At 38.6% G+C, this 15,014-nt stretch overlaps 1 protein-coding gene across 8 annotated transcripts in view; it reads left to right on the forward strand.

Annotated features, from left to right (window-relative positions):
* The window catches only part of ATP10D (ATPase phospholipid transporting 10D (putative)), a 158,940-nt gene that overhangs the window by 971 nt on the left and 142,955 nt on the right, over positions 1 to 15,014 (forward strand). The gene's annotated exons all lie outside the window — the stretch shown is intronic.

A 15,014-nucleotide genomic window follows, 5' to 3' on the forward strand; every position in this document is an offset into this window, starting at 1 on the left:
CCTTTCTCTGTGTGCCTCAACTCTTAAAAGGTGAAGTCAATTTCTTTCTCCCATGAATTTTCATGGTATTTTAGCTGTCCCTCACTTATTTACCACTTTCTAGTTCTTAATGCAGATAGATGCACAACACTCATTGCCCTATCTTAAATGTAATTGTCTTAAGATACTTTGTGAATAGGAGCTCCCCTAGTAATAGTTAAAATGAGAAGTCTGGAAAACTACTTCACCTGAGTCTTTCTGTAAATCTAATGATGGGTAAGGTCTATTTTGAGAAAAAAACTTAAATTTTATGTATTATAATAATTGGGAGAAAAATACTTTCAAGCATCTACTATATGTCAAACCCTTCATATATTTTTATCTAACTAATTCCTGCTACAACCTTGTACGGTGGGTATTACAGATGAGGAAATAAACTTGAAGTAATATATTTTGTAAGGTCACATAGTAGTTACAAAATCACTGGTCTGAGGCCAGAAATAGTGGTCTCAGTCTGCATGCTTGACTACCCCTGCTGAGGAACTGAGATGATATGGTTTACCTAAGGCCACGTAACAGATGACTAAAGAAGGTAAAATGTTCTTTTTACCTTATGTGTGTAATCCAAGAGGTTTTCAAAACATATGTCTGTCTCTTGTAGTTCCATCTCTACTAGGTATATTCTGGTCTCCATCTCCCAAATCTTATTTGTACTATAGCAATCTTTAAATGCATGAACTCTGGAGCTAAACTTCATAAGTTCAAACCCTGGCTCTGCAAATGACTATGTAATATGGGCAAACTATTTTCACTTCTCTGTGTTTCTCATTCCTTACAACTGTAAATTGTATAATTGGTTATAATGACAGCCTAGGATTTACAGGGTTGTTGTAAGTTGATATATGTAAAGTTCTTGAAGTCTGGCCTGGCACATAGAAAATTGTATTATATTCCCTTCTGTGTGGACTTCTTTGCTCTACTGTTATCTAGCCAAAGTCTAGTGGGTTCCAGAAAGTCTAGTGGGTTCCAGAAAGTTACCCTCCTAGTGAACTGTCACTGCCTTAGAGATGTGATCTGCATCTGAAACCCAACTAGCCATCTATATAGTGCTGTATAGGTGATGTAGGTCAGTGCTAACAGTTGGGAGAGATGTACAAAGATCTTAGGTAAACCGCAATGTGTGCGCTTGCTGAGCTTAAACTGGAATTCAAGCTTGCTATTTGTGAAATAATTTGGTGCTCTTTTTCTGAAGTTAGTTTCCTTGAGATTTTTTGTTTTGAGGTGGAAGGAGGAAAGAGTTTTGTGCGCCATGCCTTGGGAAATTCTTTCATTCACTCATTCTTTAACAATTGTTGATTAAACATCTACCATTGATTAGATGCTCTAATGACTCTGGGAATGCAAGCAGGGGACAATAATTTACTTTCTGGTTTCAGGGGAGAAGGAGTGCTTAGATAATGAACAAATAGACAATTAAGATGATGAAATATACTGAGAAGTATCTTTAGGAAAATAAAACAGTAATGTAATAGAAAGGGATGGTAGAAATGTACCTTAGATTGGTCAAAAAGCACCTAGCTAACAAATGGCATTTATACTAAGGCATAAAGCCTGAAAAGACATGAAAGCAACATCTAGGGAAAAATAGTTGTGAGCAGAATGCAGAGGCCCTGAGGCAAGAGAAAGCCTGCCTTACTCAGCATAATGATTCAAGGCCTGTGTGGCTGGACAGGCCTTGAAGATGCCAGAGATGTGGGCATGGATTTGATAAAGAAGCTACCAGAGATGTGGGCATGGATTTGGACCAGTGAATTGACATAATGTGGTTTACATTTTTAAATGCTTATACTATGGAAACTGGAAAATAGTTATACTATGCAAATTATTTTTCAGTAAACTGGAAAATAGTTATACTATGCAAAACAGATCTTAGAGTGCAAGAGCAAAAGAAGGGGAATCAATTTGGAGACTACTCCAGACTTATTCTAACTAATATAGAGATTAGAGTTAATATGGCCTAGTTTCCACCCCCACACTGTAGAATTCCAGGGGCTTAGTGATAGATGGTGGTAGCAGGAACTAGATACAAATGGAAAGAGTCAAAATATATTTTGGAACTAAGACCCATAGAAGTCGATGGTGGATTGGATGCTTGTGGAAGAGAAAGAGATGCTTGTGGAAGTGAAATGCAGACTAAAAGAGATAGTAAAGCATCTGTCATCCAAGCCAGCATGAAGTTTTATGGCCTGAACAAGAGACAGAGCCATAGACTATAGCTTCTTTGTTGGTGAAAGACGTTTTGAGGTGCAATGGTGTGGTGATTAAGTGTACAGGGTCTAGAGTCAGACAGACCTGGATTCCAGTTATGTCTCCACCACTTACTAACCACATAACCTTGGACAAGTTGGATAAACTCTCATACCTAAGTTCCCTCTACTGAATATAGGGATAAAACTACCACATATTTAATAAAGTTGTCCTGAAGTTCAAATAAAATAATGTCCATATCCCAGCCTCCCTTTCATCTGGGGTGGGTGGTGTCCAAGTGCTGGCCAATAGGATGGAAATGGAAGTACTATGTAGCACTTCTCAGTACCTTTTATTTAAGGAGAACCCAAATGTACCATTTGCCTTTTTCTTCTTTGTTTCTGCTTCCATCTTGCTTCCTAGAACTCAAATGATGCTGTTTTTGGACAGGGAGGTCATGGGCCAAGCACAAAGCGGCAAAAGGGTGGAATTGAGGTACCTGACATTGCTGAACCCATGCCTGATGCCACATTAGCTCAGGACTACCTACATGGACATCTATGTGAAATACTACCCTACTTCCCCCCTATTTAAGCCTTTTTTATGGCGGGCTTCATGTCAATATCCCTCAGTCTGATCCCAACTAATATAAGCATTGTAGTAAATGACTCCTAATTTGCATCCACGGGCCTGTAGTCTTGGGTTATACTTGTGATCTCAATGGTAAAAATTAAAAGGCAAAATTATAAAATAATAGTGTAAATTTTAAAAATAGGCATTCCTATACATTGCCATTGGCAATTTTTCTAGAGGGTTTTGATTGCATTTATAAAGTTTTCTACACGTACATACTCTTTGACTTAGAAATTCCAGTTCCAGGCCGGGTGCGGTGGCTCACGCCTGTAATCCCAGCACTTTGGGAGGCTGAGGTGGGTGGATCACCTGAGGTCAGGAGTTCGAGACCAGCCTGACCAACATGGAGAAACCCCATCTCTACTAAAAATACAAAATTAGCTGGGCGTGGTGGCACATGTGTGTAATCCCAGCTACTTGGGAGGCTGAGGCAGGAGAATCCCTTGAACCCAGGGGGCAGTGGTTGCGGTGAGCCGAGATTGCACCATTGCACTCCAGCCTGGGCAACAAGAGTGAAACTCCATCTCAAAAAAAAAAAAAAGAAATTCCAGTATTCCAGTTCCAGAAATACATAAGAAAAAATATATTTGGCTCCAAGAATATTCATTTATACATTGTTTACAATAGCAAATAACTAGTAATAACTTATTGGCTTAATAAATGATATTATAAAATGAAGCCACAAAAAAGTGATTTTATATAAGAATATTTAATAGAATATAAACTTGTTCACAATAACTATTGGGAAAAGAGTTATGTTTCAAATCTATTTGTTCTGTGTGATCCATGGTGTGCTGGGTATCTGTGTGTGTGTGTATGTGTGTGCATGTGTAGTGTGCAATTTCCTAGACACAGGAATATACAAAATTTTAGCAATGGTTTTCTTTCATTTGGGAGATTATAGATGATTTTGATTTTCTTCTTTTAGTTTTTCTGCATTTTTAAGTCAAATTTTTATTTAAAAATCTTAAATATTTTGAGATAGCTGTGATAAATTTTGACTCTAATGATTCACTTTGATTTTGCTTTCAAACCCAGGTCTTACCTGAACTCAGCCCGTTCCTCCAGTATCTTGCTAAACATCACCAACAACATCCAATTACACTGATGATAATCTGTTTTTTACCCCATTCTCTACAGCTGCAGCCTCCATTGGAATGGAATTTGCCTTGCTAGTTGTTGAGTTGTCTTAGGCACTGCATAATATGAATCCCTAGAGTTCTAGCCTGCTGATAATCGCTAAGCAACCACATATTTTAGTTTATATTACAGCAGCCTCTCACTCCTTATTCCAATGTCTGTATTAGGCAGCTGGTTAATTAGTTTAATGGTTAATTAGTTCAATAAAACTGCAGAATTTTAGAAGTTTAACATAATCTTCTTCGTCTTTGTGTGTGTGTGTGTGTGTGTGTGTGTGTGTGTTTGTGTGTGTGCTTACCTAACAGTCTGATGTATATAGGTGCAGGCATTTAGGTGGCTCTTCTATTCTCTAAGACCTCAGAATTCTTTTTATTCTGGAATTGGTTGCATATGAAAGAGGTAGAATATGAAGGATCACGGAGGGAGTTTTTATGTGCCAGACCTAGATATAATGTGTATCATTCCTGCCTGCATTTCATCACCTGGAACCCAATTTCATGGCAGCATGCAATTGTAAGGAAATTTTGGAAATATAACTTAGCTGTGTGTGCAGAAAGAAATGAAATTTAATAAATGTATAGTTGTTTCTACCACAATCATGCCTTTTAAAAATAAAAGAGAATTTCTCATAGAAGAAATCCTCATATAAACACTGTAAACAATTGTCTTCCACATTTTCATGAGGAGCCATAATCCTTCATGGCTTGCACTTACCACTAGCAAAATATAAAACTGGGCTCCAACTAATATTTTGCATCTGCCTCAAAAATGTATCGATTCAGATTTGTATTAAGAGGAAAATCTGAGAGCCTAGTAATCCAATCAATCCCTTTTCATTTTATTGCCACAATCACCTTAGATTAAAATTTATAATTATAGCAGTTATATCTGAGAGAAGTCAAGGAGGTGAACTTGGCTGGCTGTTTAGGTAAGCCTCTGGAATATACTAATTCAGAATTAGGGGTCTGTTTTTCAGCTTTTTAGGTCCCCAAACTTGAGCTTGTCATTTCATTCAGAAGAGACTGACTCATTGTAACCAAACTCTCAAGAGACTGATTGATAAACCAGAATGTCACAGAGTAGAAATTGTTTTTCTGTAGGATGCCGTATTCTGATCCACAAGTTCTTTTAGTCAACCAAATTATAGATCATAAGGAGGCTCCGTGAATGTAAGACTGAATGAAAGAAAATGGAATAGACCTAAATTAACTTTTTTCTTTAAATTGTCATGACCTAATGGCCCTCTTTCATTCCAGGGATATTTCCAGTGAAAGAAAGAAGAAAGCATCCTTTTCTCTTGACTGTGCAGAAAAAAATTCTATGTTTCTTTGATTCTCCATTTTACTAGATGCCATACCTTTGTAATTACTTCATGTGGAGTCTTGACCAAGATTCAGGAAATACTAGAGCTTTCAGTCCCAGACGGTTACTCTGGGCGTTACTAGTCCCCATCATTATGAGTTGAGTTTTACTAGTTAATTTCAGATGAAAAATATTTGTCTTTCCCCAAATTCTGGGGTTATGTATTTTACTACCTATGAACTGACAACTGTATCTCCAGTAATTACAATTTCCAACAAAATGTTATAGGAATAAAGAAAAGATATTAGTTCATTATTCAGAGTTTATGTTATCCTTTAATAAAAAGAAATGGTCTGTATTTCTTCTTTTCACATTTATTTCCTCAGTTCAAACGTGCTTTTCAGGTTATCCTATGACTTGAAGTTGACTAATTTGTTCACCTTAATTAGTTGTGCAGCAATATATATGTAATTAGTTATTTGCATTGCAATCTGCATAAAATTATTCCTGTTCATAAACTATTGAGAGGAAAGGGGCTTAAAGTTCAAAGGAGTTTAATTACGGTCTTGTAACCATATAGAAAATATTTGAATGTTACATTAGCATTGGCTGTATTGCATTAAAAGAAGTTATGAATGACGAATTGGCAAAGATTTGCAAGGTGATGAGTTTAATCTTGTCTGTATAAACCTAGACAGATTTGTTTGCCTATAAAAACTGGTTCTTAGAAATCAGTTTGATAAGTGTGTCATTTCATTCTGGTCAATGAACTTAATAAACTGAAGGCCTTTGTCTTTCTTTTAGGGCATTATATGTAACTCAGAAATGTTGTTAACACCTCTTTATTTCATTATATTTTTGTAGATAAAAATAATCTTGTAGCTTGAGCCACTTAAGATCTCCATTAAAGAGATCTTTAAAATAAATAGATATTTTGGTTTAAGAAGAGCAATAGAGGGAGCCCATAACATTTATTTCAGTGTAGCACTAAAGAAAACAATACATTAAAAGCTGAAATCGCTCTGTTAAAGTGAAATACTTAATGAGCTGCAATTTTGGACCTAAGATGTAATACATGCTATAACCTCAGGGGCTGGCATTCTTTAATGGCACACCAGGTTTTCAATTAATCTTTCTGATGAAGGTTCTGTGCATGTAAAACCTCCTGCCTCCCAATTGCTACCCCTTTTAAGCCCTGTATTTAGAACCACCACATCCGTAAGCTGTTAGGATTTCAGCCAGTGGTTCTTAGTCAAAGAAGCACATTCGTCAACCCAGGGAATTTTTGAGTATTGATTTTTAACTTTAAATGTGTCACACTTTTGTTTTGTACTTTTTAAATAGCTTTATAATTCACATACCATAAAGTCTACCCATTTAAAATACAGGTTGGCTAAGTCTACTCAAGCAAGGTTTTCTAAATTGGTATAGGAATGCAATTATCACTATGTCTCCCAAAATGATCTTTAATGCTTGTTTGTAGTGGACACATGGGGAGCTTTAAAAAAAAAGGAAAGAAAGAAAGAAAGAAAAGGTCATACCCTGCAGACAAATACTGTCAGAGTCTCTTTGACTACGAACACCAATGTTATGTTACTGCTGTTACAAAACTCCCCAGATAATTTTGACATAAGTCAGTGTTGAGATACAGTGATGTGGACAAAACTTCATAGAAAAGATGAAGATCTGGAAAATGCAAAGGTAACCTTTTACTAACCAAGAGATCACCTGGCTTAGACCAAATGTTGTCACAACAGCAGCAGCAGCAATAACAAAGGAGGCCTTTAGAACATTTAGAGAATGGTGGTTTTCTGATCCTGGACTTTTGTTCCTATTGTTTCCTTTGCCTAGAATCTCCCCTCCTTCTTCCTGCCACTCTCTCCATGCACACCTAGTTCGCCTAATGAATTCAGACACAACTCCCAGAGAACTTTAATTGCTGTCTCACCTGTGTTTTCATAACTCTTTGAATAAACATCTATTATAGTCCTTATTGCATTATAGCTGTTTCTTTATATTCTGACTTTCCCGTTGTTCTGAGAGCTCCTTGAAATGCAGAGGCCATGTCACATTCGAGTGTCTAGACAGTAACTGGCACAAAGGTGACTCCCAAAAAGTGTTTGTTGAATTCAGAAATAGAAGAGGTGCTTTAATAAACTGTGAAGGCCGGGCTTAGTGGCTCACGCCTGTAATCCCAGCACTTTGGGAGACCGAGGCAGGCAGATCACAAGGTCAAGAGTTCAAGACCAGCCTGGCCAACATGGTGAAATCCCATCTCTTCTAAAAATACAAAATTTAGCTGGGCGTGGTGGCAAGCGCCTGTAATCCCAGCTCCTCGGGAGGCTGAGACAGTAGAATCACTTGAAACCGGGAGGCGGGGGTCGCAGTGAGCTGAGATCTCACGATGGCACTCCAGCCTGGGCGACAGAGCAAGACTCTGACTTGGGAAAAAAAACAAACAAAAAAAAACGATGTAAAGGGTAGGCAGTGATTTCCAACCTTGACTGCAAATTAGAATCCACTGAGGAGCTTTTCAAAATCCCTATGACCAGCTCACACCTACACCAATGAAATCAGAATCTCCAAGGGTGGACCCAGCAGTATATTTTCTTTACATCTAATTCTAATGTGCAGCTGAAATTGAAAATCAAGGGCATAAAGCCACAAAGGATGGTTCAAAATTTTATCCTTGACCAAAATATCCTGGCTCTATTGCCTAAAATATTTAAATTATTTGCTGTTACATTGCTGGGAAGGAGCTCAGAAATACATGTGAATTAACAGATAGCTGTTTTTAAAATATATGAAAGCCCCTATGATACTCTAAGAAAGAACTGGCCATTCATGTAAGTCACTGAAGTTTTGATTATGATGACTTTCCTTTTGACATTTTGTTTGAAGGACCATTATGAAATAGGAATCTTGATTGGGGTAGAACATTGAAAGTGTCAAAACAGAAATTGTATTGGACAATGTTAAACAGGCAAGGAAGACTCTATTCAACATTATTCCAATAGGGGAGAGGGGCCAGAGCTCAATCCAAACTCAACACCACTGAAACAAAGGACAGTAGGATTTCTAAGTGTTGGAAGTGAGAGGGAGTGTATAAGTTATATGTGTTTACTAATTGGCTTTACTCAAAAGAAGAGTAAATTTTTCCATATCTTTGTGACAAGATGCAGTTTTACAACTTGGAGGAAGGTACCCACCAAAGTTATGAAACATAGAGTGACTATCTCATTTGCTGATTACATTTCAAAGACATGGCTCAAAGGTTCTTGAGAAATACATTTGTAAGTTGTAAAACTGACAAGAGACTGATTAAAAGATTTATATTTCAAAGAGGCAGAGAAAATATGTTACAGGTTTTCTAAATATGCTGTACAAAAATGGAGGTCAGGGGTCTAGTGTCAGGGAAGAAGCCGATCTAAAGTTTAGTCAAGCTGGGGAATGTTAAGGCAGTCTTGGTCAAAGTCAAATAAATAGGTAATTTTGAAGAATGTAGATGGGCCAGAAGGGCTATCAGAGAAATTCCTCAACAATGAGCTTGCAGCAGCAAAGGTTAGCATGAGCGTATTCGATCCTTGGGAGAACCGAAGAGGAAAATTGGAAAAGGCCTGGAGATAATTAAAGTATTTTGCAGATTTTCCTTGCATAGTCTGGTTTATATCAGGAAATTAAAAAGGAAACACTTCCTTCTGTACTTTCTTCCTCCTAAAGGAACTCTCAGATCCACATTCCTACATAAGATGTGGAACTATATATTGGCATACCATATAACAACCATGCTCATAAGTTAAAATGCAAAAAAATTACAAGCATATATATGTGTATATTTTAAATAATCTGGAAGTTTACATATGTACATGTAGCTTCTGTCAATGAGACTTGGACTGGTGTTGAGGAGGACTTTAGTGATATCTATAGTATTTCATCAAAGAAACAAGAGAGGCCGGGAGTGGTAGCTCACACCTGTAATCCCAGCACTTTGGGAGGCTGACGTGGGCAGATTGCTTGAGTTCAGGAGTTAAGGCCCAGTCTGGGCAACTGGGCAACATGGTGAAACCTATCTCTACAAAAAATACCAAAAAAAAAAAAAAAAATTAGCTGGGCGTGGTGGCGTGCACCTGTAGTCCCAACTACTGGGGAGGCTGAGGTGGGAGGACGGCTTGAGCCCAGGAGGAGGAAGTTGCAGTGAGCCAAAATCTCGCCACTGCACTCCAGCCTGGGTGACAGAGCGAGACCCAGTCTCAAAACAAAACAAAAAAACAAGAAACGAGATTGGAGGCATAAAATCCAAAATGGTAACTGTAATTCATTCTGAATTTCTGAATGGTAAGATAATATTAATTTGTTTTATGGACTTTGTATTTTTCTAGATTAGTTAAATTCCAAAAACAAAATAAAAATAAAGACAAATGTCACATGATGGGTCTAAGCCAGGAGTTTAGAAGAAGGAGAACTCACTGTCAGGGTGATCAAAGACCTTCAGGTAAAGGAAGAAACAGGATTTGGGAGATGGGTTCAATATCCATAGGCAGAAATGGATAAGCACGGCAATTTAGTTGGAAGGAATCACCCAAATCAAAAAGACAGATAATAAAACCCAATGTCAGTATGTATCCAAAAATGAGTAAATTTCTAAATCAAAATTTGATGGCAAGAATAAAGACATTTCTATTTATAGTATCATGAGGAATGTTCAGATCCAGGGGGATGCAGGTAGAATTTTCTAATATAGCCCTTTTGTTGATATTGTTGCTAAATTATAGGAAACAAAAACTTGGACAGATAATTACCGTCTTAGAAGCCAAACTAACCTCAAAAGGCATCTAATCAGACTTCCTATTACAAAAGAGGAAACAGAGGTCCTCAGAATTTGAAGTCACCAGTGGTCAAGTCCAATCCAGACTCAAGCACTGGCTATCGCATCAACATCATCAGAACACAATTCAATAGAGCTAATCAAGTCTTGACTTTCTTTGGTAGTAAAACAGAGCTGTCCACTTGACATGCTGGAACGTAGGGAGAATGGGGAACTATATATTGGCATACCATGTAACAAAAATTATATGCTGGAGATAGTACCTCTTAAAAATTAACAGAAAAAGAACACAGACACTTGTGTAAATTCATTTTTGTTAAGCTCATTTTATTCTAACCTGTTTTTATGCAGAGAAATATTTTCCAAAATATCAAATGAATTTTAGCACAGATTAAACTATGTAAATCAAGAGCATATAAAAGGATAATATAAGCCGTCTCTCAGCATTTGTAAAAGCTGGTTTAATAAAAGGCACACACACATGAAAACATTGTCAAGAATTCTTACAAAGGGCATATGCTAATGATGGCAAATGGATTTTGTACAAAATAATAGCCTATCAAGGGACAATGTAAAGAACCACTCAGAATCTAGCAGGCTAGTAGAGTACACTGCACATAATAATTGCCCTTTTATAAGAAAAGGAACATAGCAAAATTTGAAATTGTAAAGGAATTCATCACCAGCGTTCTTTAACAATAAGCTTCTCTAAGGCATTTGAAATAAAATTTGATTTATGGAACTTCAATAAACACATCATTTTTAAGAAACATCATTTTGGTGAACAGAGTAATACATATTTGCCTTGCTCTGCGCTTACTGTGAGTTCAGGAATTGTGTCTTCTAGATGACAAATGGTTCAAATTAGTCTGAACATGAAACATGATAGGCTGGGTGGATTTAAATAATAGCAGTAGTCAATGCCAGCAGGTGCCAGCAGAAGCAGTTTCAGATACAGCAAGGGAGTCAGCCTCTTGGGGGGTCTGGGCAGCCCTCCTTTCTGCCTCTTAACTCTGCCTGCCTGGCTGACAAAGGCAATAGTTAGGATGTTTTCTAGATTCTTCCCTTTACTTTGTTTTTGGTTTGGTTTTTTTTTTTTGACCCAGGGTCTAGCTCTGTCAGCCAGGCTGGAATGCAGTGTTGTGATCACTGCTCACTTCAGCCTCAAATTCCCTGGGCTCAAGTGATCCTCCAGCCTCAGCCTTCCCAGTAGCTGAGACTATAGGCAAGTGCCACCAAACCTTGCTAATTTTTAATTTTTTGTACAGATGAAGTCTCACAATGTTGCCCAGGCTGGTCTCAGACTCCTAGGCTCAAGGAATCCTCCTGCCTCAGCTTCCCAAAGTGCTAGGATTATAGGCATGAGCCACCACACCTGGCCTGTTTTTATTTTTAATGTGTAGTTATAGTTTAAAGGAAGACTCATGTACACACTTGTCATGGTTAATTTTATGTGTCAACTTGGCTGGGCCACAGTACCAGATATTTGGTCAAACATTATTCTAGATATGTCTGTGAAGGTATTTTTTAGATGAGATTACCATTTACATCAGAAGACTTTTAGAAAGTAGATTTTCCTCCATAATGTGGGTGGGCCTCATCCAACCAGCTAAAGCCCTTAATAAGCAAAGACAGAGCTCCCCCTCCTATCCGCACCCCCGGCCCCACCTGCGAAAGGGAGAATCCTGCTGGCTGACTGCCTTCTAATTGGAACTGCCACATCAGCTCTTCCCTGGATCTCCAGCCTGCTGGCCTACTTGCAGACTTTAGATTTAATAGCCCCACAGTGTTGTGAGCTAACCTAAAAATAAATATTTCTCTTTTCCTATACTGACACATACACACACGCACACATTCACACACATCCTGTTCTTTCTGTTTCTCTGGAGAACCCTAATATAACTCCACTGAGTTTAAGAAATGGTAGAACATTGGCCAGGCACAGTGGCTCATGCCTGTAATCCCAGCACTTTGGGAGACCGAGGCAGGCGGATCACAAGGTCAAGAGATAGAGACCATCCTGGCCAATATGGTGAAACCCCATCTCTATGAAAAATACAAAAATTAGCTGGGTGTGGTGGCGCGTGCCTGTAGTCCCAGCTACTCAGGAGGCTAAGGCAGGAGAACCGCTTGAAGCCAGGAGGCAGAGGTTGCAGTGAGCCAAGATCGCACCATTGCACTCCAGCCTGGCGACAGAGCAAGACTCTGTCTCAAAAGAAAAAAAAAAAAAAAGAAATGGTAGAACATCACCAGCACCTTTGAAGTTTACTGTGTGCCCCTCCATGGCACACAGGAGATCAGTAGGAGTTCCATGGCCATAGTGACTTTCTATTGTGATATTTCCATGAATGAACATCCTGATAATGGAACTTGATCAGCAAAATCACTCAAAAAGGAGATTTGACACTTCACCCAGTAGATGGCAGGGATGTCACTACATTCAGCATGGAAACTTACACTAGACTTTTTATAAGGCAACTAAATGAACAGAGTAATGTCACTTCCTATTGTAATTTAAGTGCTGTTTCATCTGTCAGACCAAAAATACATCAGCTAGTATAGCCTGTCCAGGTCAGGGATCTTCTGAAGAGCTCAGGACCTGCTGACTGACCCCATTCCTGCAGAGCAGTAACATTCCTGCAAGCATATGACCTAAATTATTGGATGGAGCTCTGTTCCTTCTCATTTTTCTTTTCATAACAGGGAAGACTTGGCCTTGCACAAACTCTTGAATACATACCATCCTTTCCACACTCGCTGCCAGTTTCTTGTTTCAGGCCTTCGTTTCATTTCACTCACACTGCAGTGCCAGCACTACCCATTATTTTAGGTTACTTTATTACAGCCCCGGTCAGACCACAACTCTCCTTCTTGAAAACCTTCACAGTGGAGCCTTAATTTTTGTTCTTTCCTTCTCTACGATATTCTGGCCACATAAATATTTTTAAAATTCCCAGATATGCCGTATACTGTAACATCTTTGTGTTTTTCTTCTTATTTCTTGTTTTTAGCCAGAGGCTTTTCCTCTATTTCTCCATCATGATATTCTTGCTCATATTTTAAGGCCCACTGAAATGACAAATCTTATATAAAACTTCTGCTAGCCCCTCTGAAACTTCACTTTGAACTTTGAAATCATTAGTTTCTCTTTTGAAATTTTTGCAAGATTCTGTTAAAGATACTCAACTGAAGAGTGAAATATTTCAAAAAATGTATCTAAATGGGAAACAAATAAGTAAAGAAAAAATGTATTGCTATATAATTGGCTTTTAGCAGTAATACTATCAGGGGATCAAAGTGCCCAGCTAGACTTATCCTTAAAGGAATATCATGCTTCATAACTGTTGATTCCAAGTGGCCAATTATCAGATACTGAGGCACTTATGAAAACAAAATAAAAACCTTACCACCCCGACACACATATACTCTTTACCATCCCTATCAGGGTCAGATCCAGGGAATGTTAGCAATAAATTATTCCGCAGGTAAGCAATAACCAGGACAATTAAAAAACTTCTGTCTTCCAGTTGTTCCACCCCAAACCTTGGAATTATCCCTGATTCCTTTCTTTCTCTTATAACTCACACACAATTTACAAAAAATCCTATTAGCTCTACCTTCAAAATATATCCAGAAGCTGACCACCACCCTCACAGTTACAATTCTAACCTAGGCCAAAATCACCTCTCCCCAGGATTGTTAAAATCACCTCTTGACTAGTCTCCCAGCATCAGCCATGCTCCCTACAGTTTATTGGCAACAAAAAAAGCTAGAGGGATCCTGTTGGAACATAGGCCAGATGGTATCAGTCTTCTACTCAAAACCTATCTACGTATTTGCAACATACACAGGGTAACATCCAAAGTCTTCCATGACTTTATGTCTCTGATGCCACCTTTACTACTTCCCACTGCCACCTCCACATTGTTCCCCCACGCCGGTGCTTTACTGCCTCTCCAGCATAGCTGGCACACCCTTGCCTCAAGGCACTGCATGTTCTCTTACCCTGAAATGCTCCATCCCCAGACACCCTTATGGCTCTCTCACTCACCTACTTCAGATCTTTGCTTAAATGTCACATTCTTGGTAAGACCTTCCCCAAATCAAAAGCTATCCCTCTCGCCTACTCTGGCACTCTCCTCCTCACCTTGCAGTGCTCTTCATAGCACACATTGCCATTTGTTATATTAAATATTTTACATCCATCCAATGAGGGGCAAGGCTTTTTGTTTGTTTTGTATATTCCCTGCACCCGAAATGGTGCCTGCCACATCTTCAGTGCTCTATTAATATTTGTTCAATGAATAAGTGAATGAATAAAATATACAAAGTTCTGGGTAAAGAGGGGTTGAAACTGAAGACTTAATTCACTTTGGTCCAACTTCTTCTAGTGATTGTAGAATTGATTTTTAATCCACATATTTCAAATTCTTTCTGCCTTCTAAGGTCACTTTATCCCTCAAAATTCAAATAAAATAGCTAGAGCTTCCTCCTGATTACAAGATTCACAGAGAAAGGAGGGGTTAATCATTTCCTAGCCAGAATTTGTGCTTCCTGTGAATTTTTGGTTTTCTTTTTGTTGTTGTTGTTGTTGTTTTGTTTTTTTTTTTTGAGACGGAGTCTTGCTCTGTCGCCTAAGCTGGAGTGTCGCGATCTCGGCTCACTGCAACCTCCACCTCCCGGATTCAAGCAATTCTCCTGCCTCAGCCTCCCAAGTAGCTGGGATTACAGATGCCCACCACCATACATGGCTAATTTTTTTGTATTTTTAGTAGAGACAGGGTTTCGCCATGTTGGCCAGGCTGGTTTCGAACTCCTGACCTCAAGTGACCTGCTTGCCTCAGCCTCTCAAAGTGCTAGGATTACAGGTGTGAACTACCGCGCCCGA

Source organism: Pongo abelii, chromosome 3 (genome assembly GCF_028885655.2).
Source record: "Pongo abelii isolate AG06213 chromosome 3, NHGRI_mPonAbe1-v2.0_pri, whole genome shotgun sequence".
In the NCBI taxonomy this organism is placed as follows: domain Eukaryota; kingdom Metazoa; phylum Chordata; class Mammalia; order Primates; family Hominidae; genus Pongo; species Pongo abelii.